The sequence below is a fragment of the Molossus molossus genome, unplaced genomic scaffold (genome assembly GCF_014108415.1).
Source record: "Molossus molossus isolate mMolMol1 unplaced genomic scaffold, mMolMol1.p scaffold_m16_p_8, whole genome shotgun sequence".
NCBI classification, from domain to species: domain Eukaryota; kingdom Metazoa; phylum Chordata; class Mammalia; order Chiroptera; family Molossidae; genus Molossus; species Molossus molossus.
The window spans coordinates 813,431-830,423 of record NW_023425402.1 but is presented as its reverse complement, the minus strand read 5'-3'; the positions used below and the strand labels follow the sequence as shown (position 1 = coordinate 830,423).

The following is a 16,993-nucleotide window of genomic DNA, read 5'->3' as shown; positions in this document are numbered from 1 at the left end:
TTTGGGAAGTGTAATTTGCAGATGTCCAGCCCAAATATCACTGAATAGAGTCTATACAGGTGGATTTGAAGAGGAGAGAGAATGGACTAAGAGGGAGGGGCACAGCTTTGAACAGTGTATGGCAAATATCAACAAATATCTGGCCATTTAGGACAAACCTACAGCCAACATCATACTCAATGGGCAAAAACTAAAAGTATTTCCCTTAAGAACAGGAACAAGACAGGGATGTCCACTTTTATCCCTCTTATTTAACATAGTACTGGAAGTCTTAGCCACCACAGTAATCAGACAAGAAGAAAAAATAAAAGGGATCAAAATTAGAAAGGAGGAAGTAAAACTGCAATTATTTGCAGATGATATAATATAGTACATAGAAAACCCTAAAAACTCCATAAAAAAAAAAAACAAACTACTAGATTTAACAAATGAATAAGGCAAAGTAGTAGGATACAAAGTCAACATCCAGAAATCATTGGCATTTTTACACACCAATAATGAACACACAGAAAGAGAAACTAAAAAAAAAACAATCCCATTTACCATTGCAACAAAAAATTTGAGATACCTAGGAATAAACTAAACCAAAGAAGTAAAGGACCTGTTCACAGAAAACTACAGGATATTGAAAAAAGAAATAGAGGAAGATATAAAAAAGTGGAAACATATACCTTGTTCATGGACTGGAAGAATTAACATTATTAAAATGTCCATACTACCCAAAGCAATCTATAGATTCAATGCAATCCCCATCAAAACACTAACGACATATTTCACAGAACTAGAACAAACACTCCAAAAGTTTATATGTAACCAAAAAAGACCCAAATAGCAACAGCAATCTTGAAAAGGAAGTACAAAGTAGGAGGGATCACAATACTGGATATCAGGTTATACTACAATGCTACTGTAATCAAAACAGTCTGATACTGGCACAAGAACAGGTAGATAGATCATTGGAACAGGACAGAGAACCCAGAAATTGACCCAAGTTATTATGCTCAATTAATATTTGACAAAGGTGGCAAGAGCATACAATGGAGTAAAGACAGCCTCTTTAATAAATGTTGGGAAAATTGGACAGCTACAAGCAAAAACATGAAACTAGACCATCAACTTACACCATACATAAGAACAAACTCAAAATGGCTAAAAGACTTAAATGTAACTCCTGATTCCATAAAAATCCTAGAAGAAATGTAGGCAACACAATTTCAGACATCACAAGCAGAATTTTCACTGATACAATGGTTAAGGCAAGAGAAACAGGAAAAAAGTAATACATGGGACTACATCAAACTAAAAAGCTTCTGCACAGTAAAAGAAACAAGCATCAAAATGGAAATGGAACCCACTTTATGGGAGAGCATAATTGCCAACCATACATCAGATAAGGGGTTAATCTCCAAAATATATAGAGTGCTCATACTGAACAAAAGGGAGACAAAGAATCCAATTAAAAAATAGGCAGGGAACCTAAATAGACACCTCTCCAAACAGGACATACAAATGGCCAAGAGACATATGAAAAAATGCTCAATATCACTAATCATCAGAGAGATGCAAATTAAAACAACTATGAGGTATCACCTCACACCTGCCAGAATGGCTGCCATCAACAAATCATCAAACAGCAAGTGTTGGCGAGGGTGTGGAGAAAAGGGGACTCTAGTACACTGCTGGTGGGAATGCAGACTGGTGCAGCCACTATAGAAAACAATATGGTGTTTCTTCAACAAATTAAAAATGGAACTGCCATTTAACCCAGTGATCCCACTTCTTGTAATATATCCTAAGAAGCCTGAAACACCAATCAGAAAGAATATATGTACCCCTATATTCACAGCAGCACTATTTACAATTGCCAAGATCTGGAAGCAGTCCAAGTGTCCATCAATAGATGAGTGGATAAAAAGGCAGTGGTACATATACACCAATGGAATACTATGATGCTGTAAGAAAGATCTCTTACCCTTTGACATGTATGAACCTGTAGAGTATTATGCTAAATGAAATAATCCAGTCAGAGAAAGACAAATATCACATGATCTCACTTATTTGTGGAATATAATAAACAAAATAAGCTGATGAACAAAATAGACCCAGAGACATAGAAGTAGGGTTCAGACTGACAAACCTCAGAGGAGGAAGGTGGGAGGGAGGGAACAGATAAACCAAAGAATTTATGCACATAAGCATAAGCAATGGACACAGACAACAGTGCTAGGGGTGGGGGGTAAGAATGGCAGGAGGGTGTCAATGGGGGAAAAATGAGAAACGTCTGTAATAAAAATAAATTAATTAAAAATCAATAAATAAACATGTACCACTTTAAATTAAAGAAAAACAAAAAAACCCAAATATCTGTTAACTACTTCCCATGTGATAAACAAAGATGTTAACAGCAGAATATTAAATATCAATCTTGTTCATTTTTACTTGTCAGATGCCTATCTTGACTGGTAATATCACTTCTCATTTCTTTACTTCTTGTTTCTCTTTTTACTCCTCCCTGGACCTCACAGCTTGGATGACTTAGAGATCCAGTCGACCGCACTGGAAGCAGTAAGAGGCCCAGCGACGTTGAGACAGGGCAAAAAGCTTTTCTTTTTCATGTAGGGTGTCATTAGTGAACTGGTGGTAAGCAAGTGCAGAATAACGGCAAAAGATAAACAATCAATAATTAATAGAAATTATTTCACACCGTACTCCACTCTCCACACCCCCAGTACAAGCTTCCATCCCTTCTTCCAACTAGTGAATTTCTTGACGATGAAATTTTTTGTCACGACGACTATTGCCAAGCATATCTCAAAGGCATTTGAAAAATCTCCTAGATTTATCTACAACTGGTATTTAAAAAATGGAAGAATTCTGGACTATTTAATTCTTAATGAAAATCACTATTTTGTAACGGTACGTTACATGGTTGGTTAGTTAAACAGCAAATCACCCGTTCGGTCTCATCAAAACAATGTCCTTGGATTTAAAAAAAAAAAATAGTGTACACTTCCGACAGAAAAATAATAGAGAAAAAAAAGAAAGATTTTTGTTAACTCTCTTCATCGTCACGTTTCTTTTGGTTAAGATTAAGGAATAAAGAAAAGAAAAAAATAAAAGGTGACCGTTGCCCCCTCTGAGGTTCGAACTCAGGACCTTCAGATTATGAGACTGACGCGCTGCCTACTGCGCTAAGGAGGCAACTGCGCGCAACGCCTGACGGAACACTTAGTAATAGTATTAAAAGACGCGTCTATTCAAAATTTGAAGCCACAATGTTTGAAAATAAAGTGCAACCGATTTGCAGTATCCAAAGCGTCCACGGCGGTGCGGAACCGGGACCGGCCGGCCACCTGCCCGCCCGTTTCCCCGCGAACTGTCCTCGAGACGTCAGGGCGGCGAGGCAGGTCTGCGGGGCCCCGCCGTCTGCACCGCCAGCCTGACTTTGCTGCAGGCACCGCACCTCTGCTCGCTCGGTAGGTTCTGGGCGGCTCGGTCCCCTGAAACGGGTGGAGGGCGGGCCGGCGGCCTCGGGATCTTCTCGCTCCTCCTTCGCAGAGCGCGGACTCCTTGCTCACCCCCGAAGTCTGGAGGCTTACTTCCGCGCTCCACACGTCCACTGGGGCTCTCGGCCGCGTGACCCCTTTTCCCTGTGTTGGCGACAGACGGGGCAAGAGCCTCCTCCCGTGCCGCCTGCAGCATCCCGTTCAGGGTCCGCCTGGGAGCGGCGAGAAGAGCCAGGGTCCCACGGGTCGGGCGGGGTTCTCGGGCTCCTCTGGGAGTCGGGCGCAGGAAGGGCAGGCGCGCCGGCGGAGCGGAAGAGAAAGATGGGGAAAAGCGACCTCTAGTTCCCTGGATACGCAGTGAGCGGCTCGCGTGAGGGCGGTAGCGTGGCCGAGCGGTCTAAGGCGCTGGATTAAGGCTCCAGTCTCTTCGGGGGCGTGGGTTCGAATCCCACCGCTGCCACACCCCTTTTTCCATGCTTCACCGTGATCCAATAGATAACCGCTCTTTTATTCACAATGTGTACAGTTCTGAGGCTCCTACTTCAGGTAGGTTCCTCACTCCTACCATCTGTCTTTCTCCAGAGGTCAGAGACAACACCCATACTCTTTCCCAAACAGTCACCGACATGTGATAGGCCTTCTATTATTTCAATTGACAGTTAATGAACATCTACTTTGTGTGTGTGTGTGTGTGTGTGTGTGTGTGTAATACTCCCTTCATTACTGTGTTTTCACTACCCAGAAGTATTCAAAATATAACAGACCTTTAGGTCGTTCGTGTATTTTTAAAAATGTAGTCAGCGCCTACTATGGGCTAGGAACTTCCTTAGTACCCCTAGATATAGCAGTACTTATTACATGATTTAACAAATGATGAACGAATGACTAGCCTGTCTCCCTGACTGCTTGCAACCGGAGACAGGTCCTGTCCAACCGCTATCATCAGCTCCCGCAGCTGCTGCTTTCACGTTTTGAACCTTGATTATGCTGATCTGTGCTGCAGCCGAAGGCGTCTCCACGCAAGGCGCCCGGCCTCGCCAGTCAACTGCGGCGCAGCCCGCGGACTAGAGGCCCTCTTGCACCTCTGCGTGCGCGTCTCTGCGTCTTCGCTTGGGTTCCCCGTCTGCTGCTAACGGTTCGCTGTGCCCTCGCCGCTTCTTCTCATCCCCTGGGTCGCAATTTGGAAGCTGCTTTCTCCTGGAAGCCTCCCTTGATCTCTCCCTCTATAATTACAATTAGGCACTGCGGATATGGAGAGGAACTAGAGAAGGGGCCCCTGCCCTGGTGCCTAGTAGGGAAGACTAGTGTTGGATGCATAATTGCCCCAAGATGATACAACTTCTACTGCAAAGAATGAGATTGAACTATAAATGGCATCTTAGATATATTGTTACCAGAATAAAGAATGTTACCGATTGTTACGCAGCAGTACAATGTATAGGGCACACTTTAAATTGTTCTCAGCCACAACAGTGTCAGAGACAAGGGGAGATTATAAATTTTACTTTAGACATTTCACTTTGGGTTGTTAGAATGAGTGGATATTTGTTTCATAAATCGAGTACGTGAATTCAACAATTTATAAATGAAATTTTAAAAATCGAAATCTGATCAATACAGCAAAGGAGAAATGCAGCGAACTGGGAAACAGGCGGCAGACTTCAGCGCAACCATCCTCTCCTGGAGCAGGCTTTCCTTATTGCCTGTGCCCTTAGTTGAGTATTCCTGTTGGTATGCATTGGGTATGTTCCGTCATCACTCAACCCATCACTTAGCATTTACTGTAACTTGGAAATTTTTGTGTAATTGTCTGCTTTTCCACGTGCATCATAAGTTTTGTCAGATACAGAGCCATGTTTCTCTTGCTTCCCCACGTCATAAAAACTAAATAGATATTTGCGGTAAGGTTCAATGAATAAGTACATGGAAGAATAGATTTCTAATTTGTGAGGTGAGAAAGGTATACAGAACTGAGGAGTCAGGAAGACTCAGACCTTCAGATTTAGGTACAGTTTTATGTTCTGAAGCCACCTTTCTCTAGGACAGACACTCCATTGAAATTTGGTTCTGGATTGCTGGTTACGCCCTGCTGACTTGCTCTTTCTGGATTCAGCCCTTCTACCAGGTGATTACAAAACATCCAGTGCTGAGATTACCAGAGATAGACTGTTCCTGATCGTGGAACCCAATCCTCTCTTCCGCTACTCATTCCCCTCAGTGGTGTTAATTTATTTGCACTTACCTTGTAATATTTGTAAACCAACCATAGCTAATTCCAGTGAAAAGGTGCAGCCTGATGAACTCCAGATTCAAAATAAACAAACCTTAGGGTTGGGGTGGCTGAAAGGAGTGAAGGTCATCAAAAGGTTATAAACTCCCAGTTATAAAATAAGTAAGTCTTGGAATGTAATGGCTATAGTTAATAATACTGTCTTGTGTATTTCAAAGCTGCTAAAAGAGGAAATCTTAAAACTACCATCACAAGAAAAAAATTGTAACTATGTGTGGTGATGGATGTTAACTAGACCTATTATGCTGATCATTTTTCAATATACAAATATTAAATCATTATATTGCACACCTGAAGCTAATATAATTGTATATCAATAAAAATAGAAAATATTCCAATGTTCTGCAACATTGAAGTTGTTAATCCCAATAAAGAGGCACACAAAAATAAAATCAGTATCATGTGAAGAGGTGATAAAAGAGTATGCAGTAAAAAAAAAATGTAGAAAAAAATAAATAAACAAACCAACCAATGGCCATCTTCCCTATTTTTCTCATCTTGTTCTTGTTTCCTGGGGATGGGGGAGTGGAGGGAGGTAAATGAAAAAAGGTTGAAAAAACAGTTCCCCTTACCTATCCTTAGAGAGCAGTTTGAAGCCAATGATTGAATAGTGGGCTTTTGAAGCTCTGGCATGATTTTAAACCAGTGGACTTTTTTTTTTTCCTTTAAGATAAAAGGTTGTGGCTAATGGAATAAAAAATACCATCTGTGCTGGAGTAAAAACACTTGGTCCATGATTCAGCTAAATCTGAGATAGTTTAAATTACCTTTTAAGGCTAGAAGATTACCTTTTAAGGGTAGAATGGAGAGTTTGTGTGGATGGAGGGAAGGAACAGACACTTAGGAGAACTTTATAGCCACCTGGCAAAACGTCTTTGCATTTTCCTGCTTCCCTCCTGACCTCCTAAAAGACATATTCACTTCAACCCATATTTATCAAGCAGCTGTCTTATGTAAGGCTTGGTTGGAGGTATAACAAAAGGATGAATGCCCAAAAATGTTTCAGGCATTTCTTGGCAATTCAGCCTTGGGAGACTTCCAGACATACATTAAGGATACGTGGCCAATAATTAATATTTAGATTGACTAAAGTATTAATTAATACCTGAATATTTCTTCCAGTTATGCTACACATATGATCTTGTTATTTGTTGTTCTTACAATTACTAGATAGTCATGTTATCTTAATAAAGTTAAGATTTAGAAAAATAAACGATTATGCCCAGCACTACAACATCCTCTCTTGGTCATCCACACCCAAGGACACCTAATTATGGGGCCCTATGAATACTGGTGCTAATCTAAGAATAAAATGCATTTCAAAGTAAGGCACCAGTATTGATTATTCAGTCAGAAGCCCAAATAGTGTTCTGATGAGGAGACAAAGGCAATAAGTATTTATGAGAACGCACAAGGGGAACAATTATATCAATAGAAGGAAGGCATTTTTATTGGTGCAGAAAACTTAATATATTCATGCTAATTCTAAAAAATATGTTTAATTTTCAGCCCAGTACCATCAGTCCTGTAGTTATAACTGCTTTCTTGTTATCTTCGCAAACAGTTTTCTTGGCACACAAGGTTGCTTAAGCCCAGTTCAAAGGTGATTTTTTTCTCTGTTTTAACATTCCAAAAGTTTGAGACAAAAGAAATGCCAGGTAGTTCCTCTGGCCTGGAAACTCTAGCTCCATTTGAAAGTGGCTCTGTTTATGTTATTGTTTACACTGGAATGTCTACCTGAGAGCTAGGACCTAGAAAGGGAAAAAAAGTGCCAATAATCTCTTTAGGGTTGTAGGATTTAGTTTATGGAGTGAAGGAAAATGAAACCTCCAAAAAGTCTAACGCCGGTCTATCCCAACGGAGTATTCATTACCTCCTTCGTGCCGTCGTCCATACACTTCTCTTCATGCGACAAGCATTGATTAAATTTCTACGTTTCAGACCATCGGATGTTAAAGAGGAATGAGACCTGGTCTTGTATTTAAGGCATTCTGGAGTTTCAAAAATTTCAAGCCCACGATCACAGCAGAGCAGGAATTACTGAGAAACTCCAAGGTCGCTCTAGCGACCTCTGCAGGTATCCTAGAATGAGTAAGTGAAGCTGTAGAAAGACGTTATTTTATTTTGGTAAAAATCTCTCTTTTCAGAGGTGAGATTAAAATTCAATGTGTCCTTTCGTGGGTCGGAAATGAAGACAAAATCAAAATCGCCAAAAGTAACAACATGCTTGGATCATATGTCCTTCCCCGAACATCCAAGGAAAGAAGCCGGGAAAGGATGTCGGTGAAAACATTCAGAGAAAACCCCATCCCACCCACCTCCCACCCTTGGCTGGCGTTTTTTCTTTGCCCTATGACTGAAAATGGCTTAGATCTCTTTAAAAAACATTCCTGTAAATTAAAAACAAAATAACTTGAGAAGCAGAGCTTCCATTTAAAATGGCATTTCTTCAGAAATTATGTTATGAATCCCATGATTTGCGTTTTAGAAAATCTAAAGGGATATTAGGATAGAATGGGAGGCCCTGCCAGCGAGGGTTCCATGGTGTAATGGTTAGCACTCTGGACTCTGAATCCAGCGATCCGAGTTCAAATCTCGGTGGAACCTTAACTTTTCTCATCTTAATCAAAACCAGCTAAACTTTTCTCAATTCCAGCATGTCGAGTTTTGAGGTGCTGGAGCAATGAGGAAAACCGCGGGGCTGCGGCCCGGCGGCCTGTGAGGTCGGGACTGCGCCACCGCCGGCCGGGTGCCCGCGCCTCTGTCCCAGCCGAGATCCTCTCCCAGGGCGCCCCCGGCGTGCCGAGCTGTCAGCAAACGTGCTTTCAGTGCCTAAACCAGAATACAGAGCAGAACGTGACCCGTGATTACGTAGCCAGCAAGACTAAAAGGAAGGGACAGACCTCACTGAGGGTCAGTCGTTAGGATCGAAAAGAGAAAGATAGAGAGTAGAATGAAAAACAAACAAGAGTGAGGAACAGACTGAGGCTAAGGGGGGGGGGGTGGCCACCTGGGGGGGCGGAGCCCTCGCCCCCGCGGCCGCTCGGGGCTGGAGCCTGGGCCTTGGGCCGCCCGCCAGCTCCCATTGGGTGAGGTTTTCGATTGTGATGAACGTGCACCTATTACATTTTTTTCAGTTTGAGGTTTATCGAAGAAATGGGAATGTAAGTGTGGCTTCTCGCTAGAGGCAGGCACTTCCAGTGAACGTAGCGCGGCTCTGCCACCGGCAGCCCGCGGTGGCCGGCTCTGCCCGCGGACGGATCGCCGGGCTCGGGCTCGGGCTCGGGCTCGGGCTCGGGCTCGGGCTCGGGCTCGGGCTCGGGCTCCCGCTCCGGCTCCCGCTCCGGCTCCCGCTCCGGCTCCCGCTCCGGCTCCCGCTCCGGCTCCGGCTCGGGCTCGGGCTCGGGCTCCCGCTCCGGCTCCCGCTCCGGCTCCCGCTCCGGCTCCCGCTCCCGCTCCGGCTCCGGCTCGGGCTCCGGCTCCCGCTCCCGCTCCCGCTCCGGCTCCGGCTCGGGCTCCGGCTCGGGCTCCGGCTCGGGCTCCCGCTCCGGCTCCGGCTCGGGCTCCGGCTCCCGACGCGGGCAGCCAGCGGCGGGCCGGCGGGGCGCGGACCAGGCCCGGGAGGGGCAGTGCCCGGCAGCCTCGCACGGCTCCACTCGGGTTCAGCCCCGCTCCGTCTGCTTTTGGCAGATTTAAGGTCTGTCCGTGGGAAGGGAGCTCAGGGATGAAGCACCACAGACATTGACGTTTGAGGGTCCCCCAAACAAATGGCCGGGTCTCCACGCGATCCCCCAAGACTCTCCAGTCCACGAGCTTGGTCCACTCCACAGAGCTTCCACAATCGTGCGTTTAGACTCTCAGTTTAAAAAAGAACGACAACCGAGAATCACCAGATGTTAACGAAAATATTTCTACAATATAAACAAGGAACTAAGGCAAAACAAATACAATACAAGAAACTGGATTTTTAAAAAAAGAATACTTAAATCTTCGGTGAGGTTAGAAAAGATTGCATTCGTTAAACGAGAGAAATGGGTAGTTCTTAAAATTAATATTATCATGACAGAAATATCTTAAAAAGAATTTCAAAATAAACTTGTAGAACTCTAAAAAGTGTAGGGTGGAGAGGTAAAATAGGAGAGAATCAATAAGAAAACAAAAGGGTATAGAGTAAAAAGTACTCTACAGCCCCAGGCTCCTAGGAGAAGAAAGGGAGACCACGAAGAAAAGGAGATAAAGACATAACACGAGACTAGTTTCCAGAACTGAAGACTCGTCTCCAGATCAGAGGGGCTCGCCACAGCCCTGCCTAATGTGCGACAAAAGCCGCTTGGGAAAGCAGGACGTCATAAAGTGAAGAGCCTAAAAGACAGAAAACTTGATGCTTGTGCATGAAAGACTGGGAATCAGAAAGGTATCTTTCTTCTCAAAGGCAACACTGAAAGATGCAAGACAGAGAAGCAATGCCTTCTAGTAATTTCCATTAAGGAAAATAATTTCCACACTAAATTTCTGGTCCCAGCCAAACTGCCAATCAGCTGTGAGTGGACATTTTTAATCTTGCATCTCAAAAAAATTTACCTCCCATGTCCACTTACTCAGAAGCTTCTGAGGAATTGTTTCACTGACCAGGGCATCAAACTAAGGAAAAGGACGATGTGTGGTCCAGTGATAGGGGACCTATCACAGGAGAAAGGTGAAGATGAGTCCCACGGAGCCTGCTGCTCAGACCTCAGTCTACAGGAGCTGGGAGGAGGGTTAAAGAGGGATATTTCCAAGAGGAAATGGAACTGATAAACCCCTCTGTGTTTGACCATAAAAGAGTGTCAAAAACGGGTGTTGAATTGGGAATAATATTCATACAGTGAATCACTACTCACAGGGAAAAAAAATTGAATTACTGCTATAGATAAGTATGGTTCTTACGCCCTGGCCGGTTTGGTTCAGCGGTTAGAGCGTCGGCCTGCGGTCGGAGGGACCGGGGTTCGGTGCCCGCTAAGGGCATGTACTTCGGTTGTGGTTTGTCGTTGGTCGTGTGGGTTGCAGCCACTCGATGTGAAGGACACATCGATGTTTCTCTCTCTCTCTCTCTCTCTCTCTCTCTCTCTCTCTCCCTCCCTCCCACTCTATAAAAAAAAAAAAAAGAATGGTTCTTACAGGTATATTGAGTGAAAAAAACAAAAACAAAAAAGTGCTTACTGAATGGTTTTATTTATAGCAAGTTCAAGAACAGGAAAAATTAATCATTGTTTCTAGAAATTTAGAATAACAATATCTTCTGATTGACCCTAAGGGTGGGTGTTAATGGGAAGAAGCATGACGGCCGCGCTGCGGACACCCTTCATTTTTATCTGGAAGGTAGCTGCACACGGAACGGATCATTAAGCTCTACACTGAAACCCTGTGCACTCTGTATATTTTACCTTGATACGTTTAAAATTACAATAGGAGACAATTTCTTATTCAGTGTCAATTAGATGCTATACTGTGTACACTCTGAAGAGACTAAAGAAAGGAGAAATAGTTGTAATCTTGGGAAGATATAGAAAATGTTATGAGAGACTGATTCTGGAGGGAGTGGGTCACCACAGGAAAGCAGGTGACATTTAGCACAGAAAGGGAAGAGAAATGGCTCCAGAGCCCACAGAGGCCTGCGACCTTCCTCAGGCCACATGCTCCAGGTCCCTTGAGAATGTCCCCCTTGCAGTTCAGTATGCCATTTCTACTTGCAGTGCTGTTCTTTTCATAGCATCTGGACTCTTCACCCATACCATTTGTCACAACTAGTAACTATTTATTATTTATTTATTTATTCATTCATTCATTCATTCATTTTATCCTCACCTGAGGATATTTTTCCATTGATTTTTTTTTGATAGAGTGGAAGGGAGGGAGGGAGAGAGGGAGAGAAACATGGATGTGAGAGCAATACATCGATTGGCTGCCTCCTGCACAACCCCAACTGGGGCAAGGGATCGAAGCTGCAACCTGGGTACCTTCCCTTGACCCTTCAGTTCATGGGTCAATGCTCTAACCGCTGAGCCAAACCGACCAGGACTAGATAGGTAGGAAGGTAGGTAGGTAGGTAGATAGATAGATAGATAGATAGATAGATAGATTTAATAACCTAATGCCACTTCTTATTCTAATTATGTCATACTAGGTAACAAACTGCCCCAAAACTTGGGGCTCCATGGTGTGATTCTTTCGCTCCATGTGGCAATAACTGGCAGCTTGGATGTTTCCATCTGGCAGTTGAGCTGCTCTTCATTTGCATGCAGGATGCCTTTGTCAGGGGATGGCTGAAAGGAGGGGCTCAGCTGAGCCCCTCTCTCCCTCTACAGAGTCCCATGGTAGAATAGTCGAACATTGTTATGGACTGAATTGTGTCTTCTCAAACTTCATATGTTGAAGCTCTAACCCCCAATGTGACTGTATCGGAGAGGGATTTTATGGAGGTAATTAAGGTTAAATGAGGTCATAAGGGTGGGGCCCTAATCTAATATGACTGGTGTCCTTAAAAAAGAGGAAGAGAAATGCTAAGCAAAATAAGCTGGTCAGAGAAAGACAAGTATCACACAATCTCACTTATTTGTGGAATATAAGGAACAAAATAAGGTGATGAACAAAGTAGATCCAGAGACATGGAAGTATGGAACAGACTGACAAACCTCAGAGAAAGAGATAAACCAAAGAACTTATATACACAGACAACAGTGTGGTGAAGGTGGGAGTGGGGGAGATGTCAATGGGGAAAAAAGGAGGGACATCTGTAATACTTTCAACAATAAAGATAAATTAGGAAAAAAAAAAAGAGGAAGAGATACCAGAGGTGAGTGTGCACAGAGCAAAGACCATGTGCGAACACAGAGAGAAGGTGGAGCTCTGTAAGCCAAGAAGAGATACCTCAGAGAAACCAACCCTGCTGACACCTTCATCTTGGACTTCCGGACTCCAAAAAATAAACTGAGAAAATAAATTTCTCTTGTTTGAGCCACACGGTCTGGTATTTTGTTGTGGCCGTCCAAGTAGACGTCTTCCATGGTGGCTAAAGACTCTGAGGGACCAAGGCACAGGATGTCAGTCCTTCCAGGCCAGGGCCAGCACCAGTGTAGAATCACTGCCTCACTCTATTGGTCAGAGCGTTGGCAGGACAGCCCATCCGAGGGAGTAGAGTGGACTGCACCTCCCAGTGATGCACTGTCAAGTGTATACAAGGAAGGAAGAAACTGATGATGACCATCTTGGAGATAGCTACCATCCCTACTACCACCTAGCCTCCAGTGTGTGTGCACTCCATAAGAGCAGGAATCTTCTCTAGAGTGTTTACCAGGTACTCTGCTCATACCCAAGTGACTATACTAAACAAGATCCTTAAAACCCTTGCTGTTTGAAAGGATGGGTCAAGTTAGGTCACCCTTCCCCAACTGTCACTAAAGATTTGATCCTCAGTCAGGTCAGTGTGGCTCAGTGGTTGAGCATCGACTCATGCACCAAGAGGTCACCAGTTCGATTCTCAGTCAGGGCACATGCCCAGGTTGTGAGCTAAATCCCCAAGGGGGTGGGGGCATGCAGGAGGCAGCCAAGCGGTGTTCTCTCTCATTGATGTTCCTATCTCTCTCTCCCTTCCTTTCTCTCTAAAAATTAATAAAGGAAAAAAAAAAGATTTGATCCTTAGGAAATATAATATAGTTAAATATTGGCAAGCAAATTACCAATTTGAAAAATATTTAAGTGACTAAAGATGATCACATTTTTCAGTGACAGTATTACTTGAGTATGCCTTCTTATATCCTGTATTTTGTCCTAGATTGCTCTATAATCTAGGTTCTTCACATTGTCTTCTAAAGTAATAAGCTACACCAGAGAATGTTGTCCTAAGAACTAAATAAACCCAGCAATAAAAGTATCTGTTTTTTAAAAAAATGTGTCTGGCAGAAACCTGGGTTAGAATAAGAGAGACCATTTGTGTGGTGGTTGGTACTCAGATTCTAGAGCCATCTACGTGGGTTTCAGTCCTGGCTCTGTCATTCACCAACTTTGTGACCTTAGATAATTTACTTAATTTCCCCAACAAGGATCTAGATTCTAGAAGAATTTTGTGCTGTAATGAACAGAGCCCAGTATATAATAACTTCTAAATGGGTACCAATTAAATAAACCAAGTGAGAAGAGGAAGAATTGGTTCAAATCAATTATTCTTAAAAGTTTGCTGATTTTTTTCCTCCCAATTATTCTCAGTCCTCTGGATTCATAGTAGTCCATTCTGAGAGTTTGGGTCCTGTCTTGGTGGGGTTGCTGGGAGACAGCCAGAAAACTACAAAGCCACACCTGTTCAAAAGAATTCTATGTCTTCTCCAAAGTGCAAATAAATCCCTTTCCTTTACCGGTGTTTCTTCCTCTCTCTCTCTCACCTCTGATAGCTCAATTGTTGCTGCATATCTCTTTATTTCTCTATTTCAAGACGTCTTTCTCCTTGTCAGTTTCAGCTTCATTCTCTTTAGAAATAATTGAGGAAAATGGCACTGAGCATCCTGATTCTTATCCTTCCTAGTTACCTACCCTCTGTTTCTATCAGCTCTCTCCACAGTAGTGTCCTCTTATAATGTGGTAGGCACCTAGACCTGTTCCGGAAAGGGGACCTGCCCTGAGCCGGTCTGCCTGGGGCCAGCTGTAGTGTGTGGGTTCCTGACTTTGTGCAGGACAAGTCTCACAAGTCCAGGTGGATTTTGGAGGACGTGTTTATTAAACCTGGGGACAGCGAAACAAGGAGGGGCCTAGGGTAACAGGAGAGGCACTAGAGGAGAAAGGAGCCCAGGCTCACTGAGAAGTCAGAGAAAAGGGGACCTTGGGGCCAGGCTCAGGGGGGTTGTCCGGGCTGAACTGCCGCTGCCCATTGCTGCCCTGGTTGGAAACCTCCTGGGGTCCCTCAGAGTCTAGGAGACGCTGCCCGTGGGGGAAGATGGGGGTGGGGCAGGCACCGACTGCTCCCGGGAGGGGAGCTCCCACTGGGGCCTTTGTCTTGAGGATTTCCTCCCTCTCTTGTGGGGGGGGGGGGACCACAGGGGAGGTCTCCGGGAGCGTTCAGCAGACTGTTCATTAGTTCTCCAGGTGTGTCCTTCAGGGTCGGTCCTCACTGATTGGTCAGTGTCAGGACAGGGGGTTGTTGGTCAGCGCAGCTGGTCCTGGTGCCCCCACATGGTTTTTCAGCTCTTCTGGGCCTGGGGCTGAAATACAGTGAGGCCTCGCTGTTACCCTAGGGAGGGGCCGTCTGTGTCTGCTGTAATTGCTCTGCCAGTTTGTTCAGCCCTGCCTCAGTTTCCCTGTCCCACCTGTCCTGGCTCACTGGCCTGTCTCAGACAGGCATGAGCAAAGCAAGGATGATGGACCAGGTACGGAAGGTCACCAGGGTGGAAAGCCCAGGATGCCTAGATGTGGGCAAAGAATGGGAAACAGGACCTCCTCCCCTAGCATATCGCTGACCATGCAGTTTACACCCCTGACATTTCCTCTCTAAATGCAATAGAGGCATCCGTCGTATTTTAGCTCCAGGCCCAGAAAAGGATGCCGCGGCCTCAGGGCGATGGCCTTGACTAATCCCCTGCCCTGGCACCAGCCACTCAGTGGGGACCACAGACCTGAAAGGACACACCCAGAAAACTGATGATTATTCTATTGAGACCTCCCCTAAGATTCCTGCCTGCAAAAGAGAGATAAAAACTCCCAAGACAAAGGACCTGGAGTGTACTCCCCTTATCCTTCTGGGGAGCACACTCATGCCTTCCCCTTCTCCCTCTTCTTCTTTTGTTTATGACAATACTTAAAGTGTACTTTTCTTTTTTCAATTTTATTTTTGTTACAGATGTTTCTCCTTTTTTACCCCATTGACACCGTATTCCCCATTCCTCCCAACCCCGTCCCCGGCTTTGTTGTCCATGACCATTGTTCCCCCTCTTCTCTACCCACAGGCACTCATCTCCTAACCTCCAAGGGTCCCCATAAGACTTACAACCAAGGGAGCAATGGGCAGCAGCAGTTCATCCTGGGCTCACCCCCTGAACCTCTCTCCAAGGCCCTCTTTTCTCTGACTTCCCAGTGAGCCAAAACAGCCCAGCCTAAGTTCATTTCTTTCCTATGACTTTTTTTTTTTTAATTTCTTTTCTGCATCACTTGTGTTTTTCTTCCTTTTTCCCTTTTTTAATTAGTTTATTTTTGTTACAGATGTTTCTCATTTTTCCCCCATTGACACCCTCCTCCACATCCCTCCCCACCCCATCCCCAGCTTTGTTGTCCATGTTTGTCAGTTATGTGTACATGCATATCAGTTCTCTGGTTTATCTCCCCCTCACCCTCTTCTGGGGACCGTCAGTCGGTACCCTACTTCCATGTTTCTAGGTCTACCCTGTTCCTCAGACTGTTATGTTCATTATATTCCACAAATAAGTGAGATCATGTGATATTTGTCTTTCTCTGCTTGGCTTGTTTCGCTGAGGATAATACTTTCCAGGTCCCTCCATGTTGTCTCAAGGGTAAGAGATCTTTCTTTCTTAGAGCTGCATAGTACTCCATCTTGTATATGTACCACCGCTTTTTTTATCCATTCGTCTACTGATGGACACTTGGCCTGTTTTCAGATCTTAGCTACTGTAAATAGTGCTGCTATGAACATGGGGGTACATATATTCTTTCTAATTGGTGTCTCAAGTTTCTTAAGGTATATTCCTAGAAGTGGGATCACTGGGTCAATGTGAATTCAATTTATAATTTTTTGAGGTAACACCGTAGTGTTTTCCATAGTGGCTGCATTAGTCTGCATTCCCACCAGCAGTGTACTAGAGTCCCCTTTTCTCTACACCCTCGCTAATACTTGTTGTTTGGTGATTTGTTGATGGCGGCCATTCTGACAGGTGTGAGGTGATACCTCATTGTTGTTTTAATTTGCATCTCTGATGATTAGTGATGTTGAGCATTTCTTCATATGCCTCTTGGCCATTTGTATGTCCTGTTTGGAGAGGTGTCTATTCAGCTCCTCTCCCCATTTTTTAATTGGGTTCTTTGTCTTCCTTTTGTTGAGTTGTATGAGTACTCTACATATTTTGGAAATTAACCCCTTATCTGAGGTATCATTGGCAATGATGCTCTCCCATACAGTGGGTTGCCTTTCCATTTTGATGGTTGTTTCTTTTTCTGTGCAGAA

General features: G+C 44.2%; 3 non-coding genes across 3 annotated transcripts; 2 read left to right on the top strand and 1 right to left on the bottom strand.

Annotated features, from left to right (window-relative positions):
- Positions 1 to 3,128: 3,128 nt before the first annotated feature.
- On the bottom strand, positions 3,129 to 3,201 carry TRNAM-CAU. The gene has a single exon. It is a non-coding gene; the product is annotated as a tRNA-Met (tRNA).
- Positions 3,202 to 3,884: 683 nt separating this feature from the next.
- TRNAL-AAG lies at positions 3,885 to 3,966 on the top strand. Its single transcript has one exon. It is a non-coding gene; the product is annotated as a tRNA-Leu (tRNA).
- Positions 3,967 to 8,331: 4,365 nt separating this feature from the next.
- On the top strand, positions 8,332 to 8,403 carry TRNAQ-CUG. Its single transcript has one exon. It is a non-coding gene; the product is annotated as a tRNA-Gln (tRNA).
- Positions 8,404 to 16,993: the final 8,590 nt, after the last annotated feature.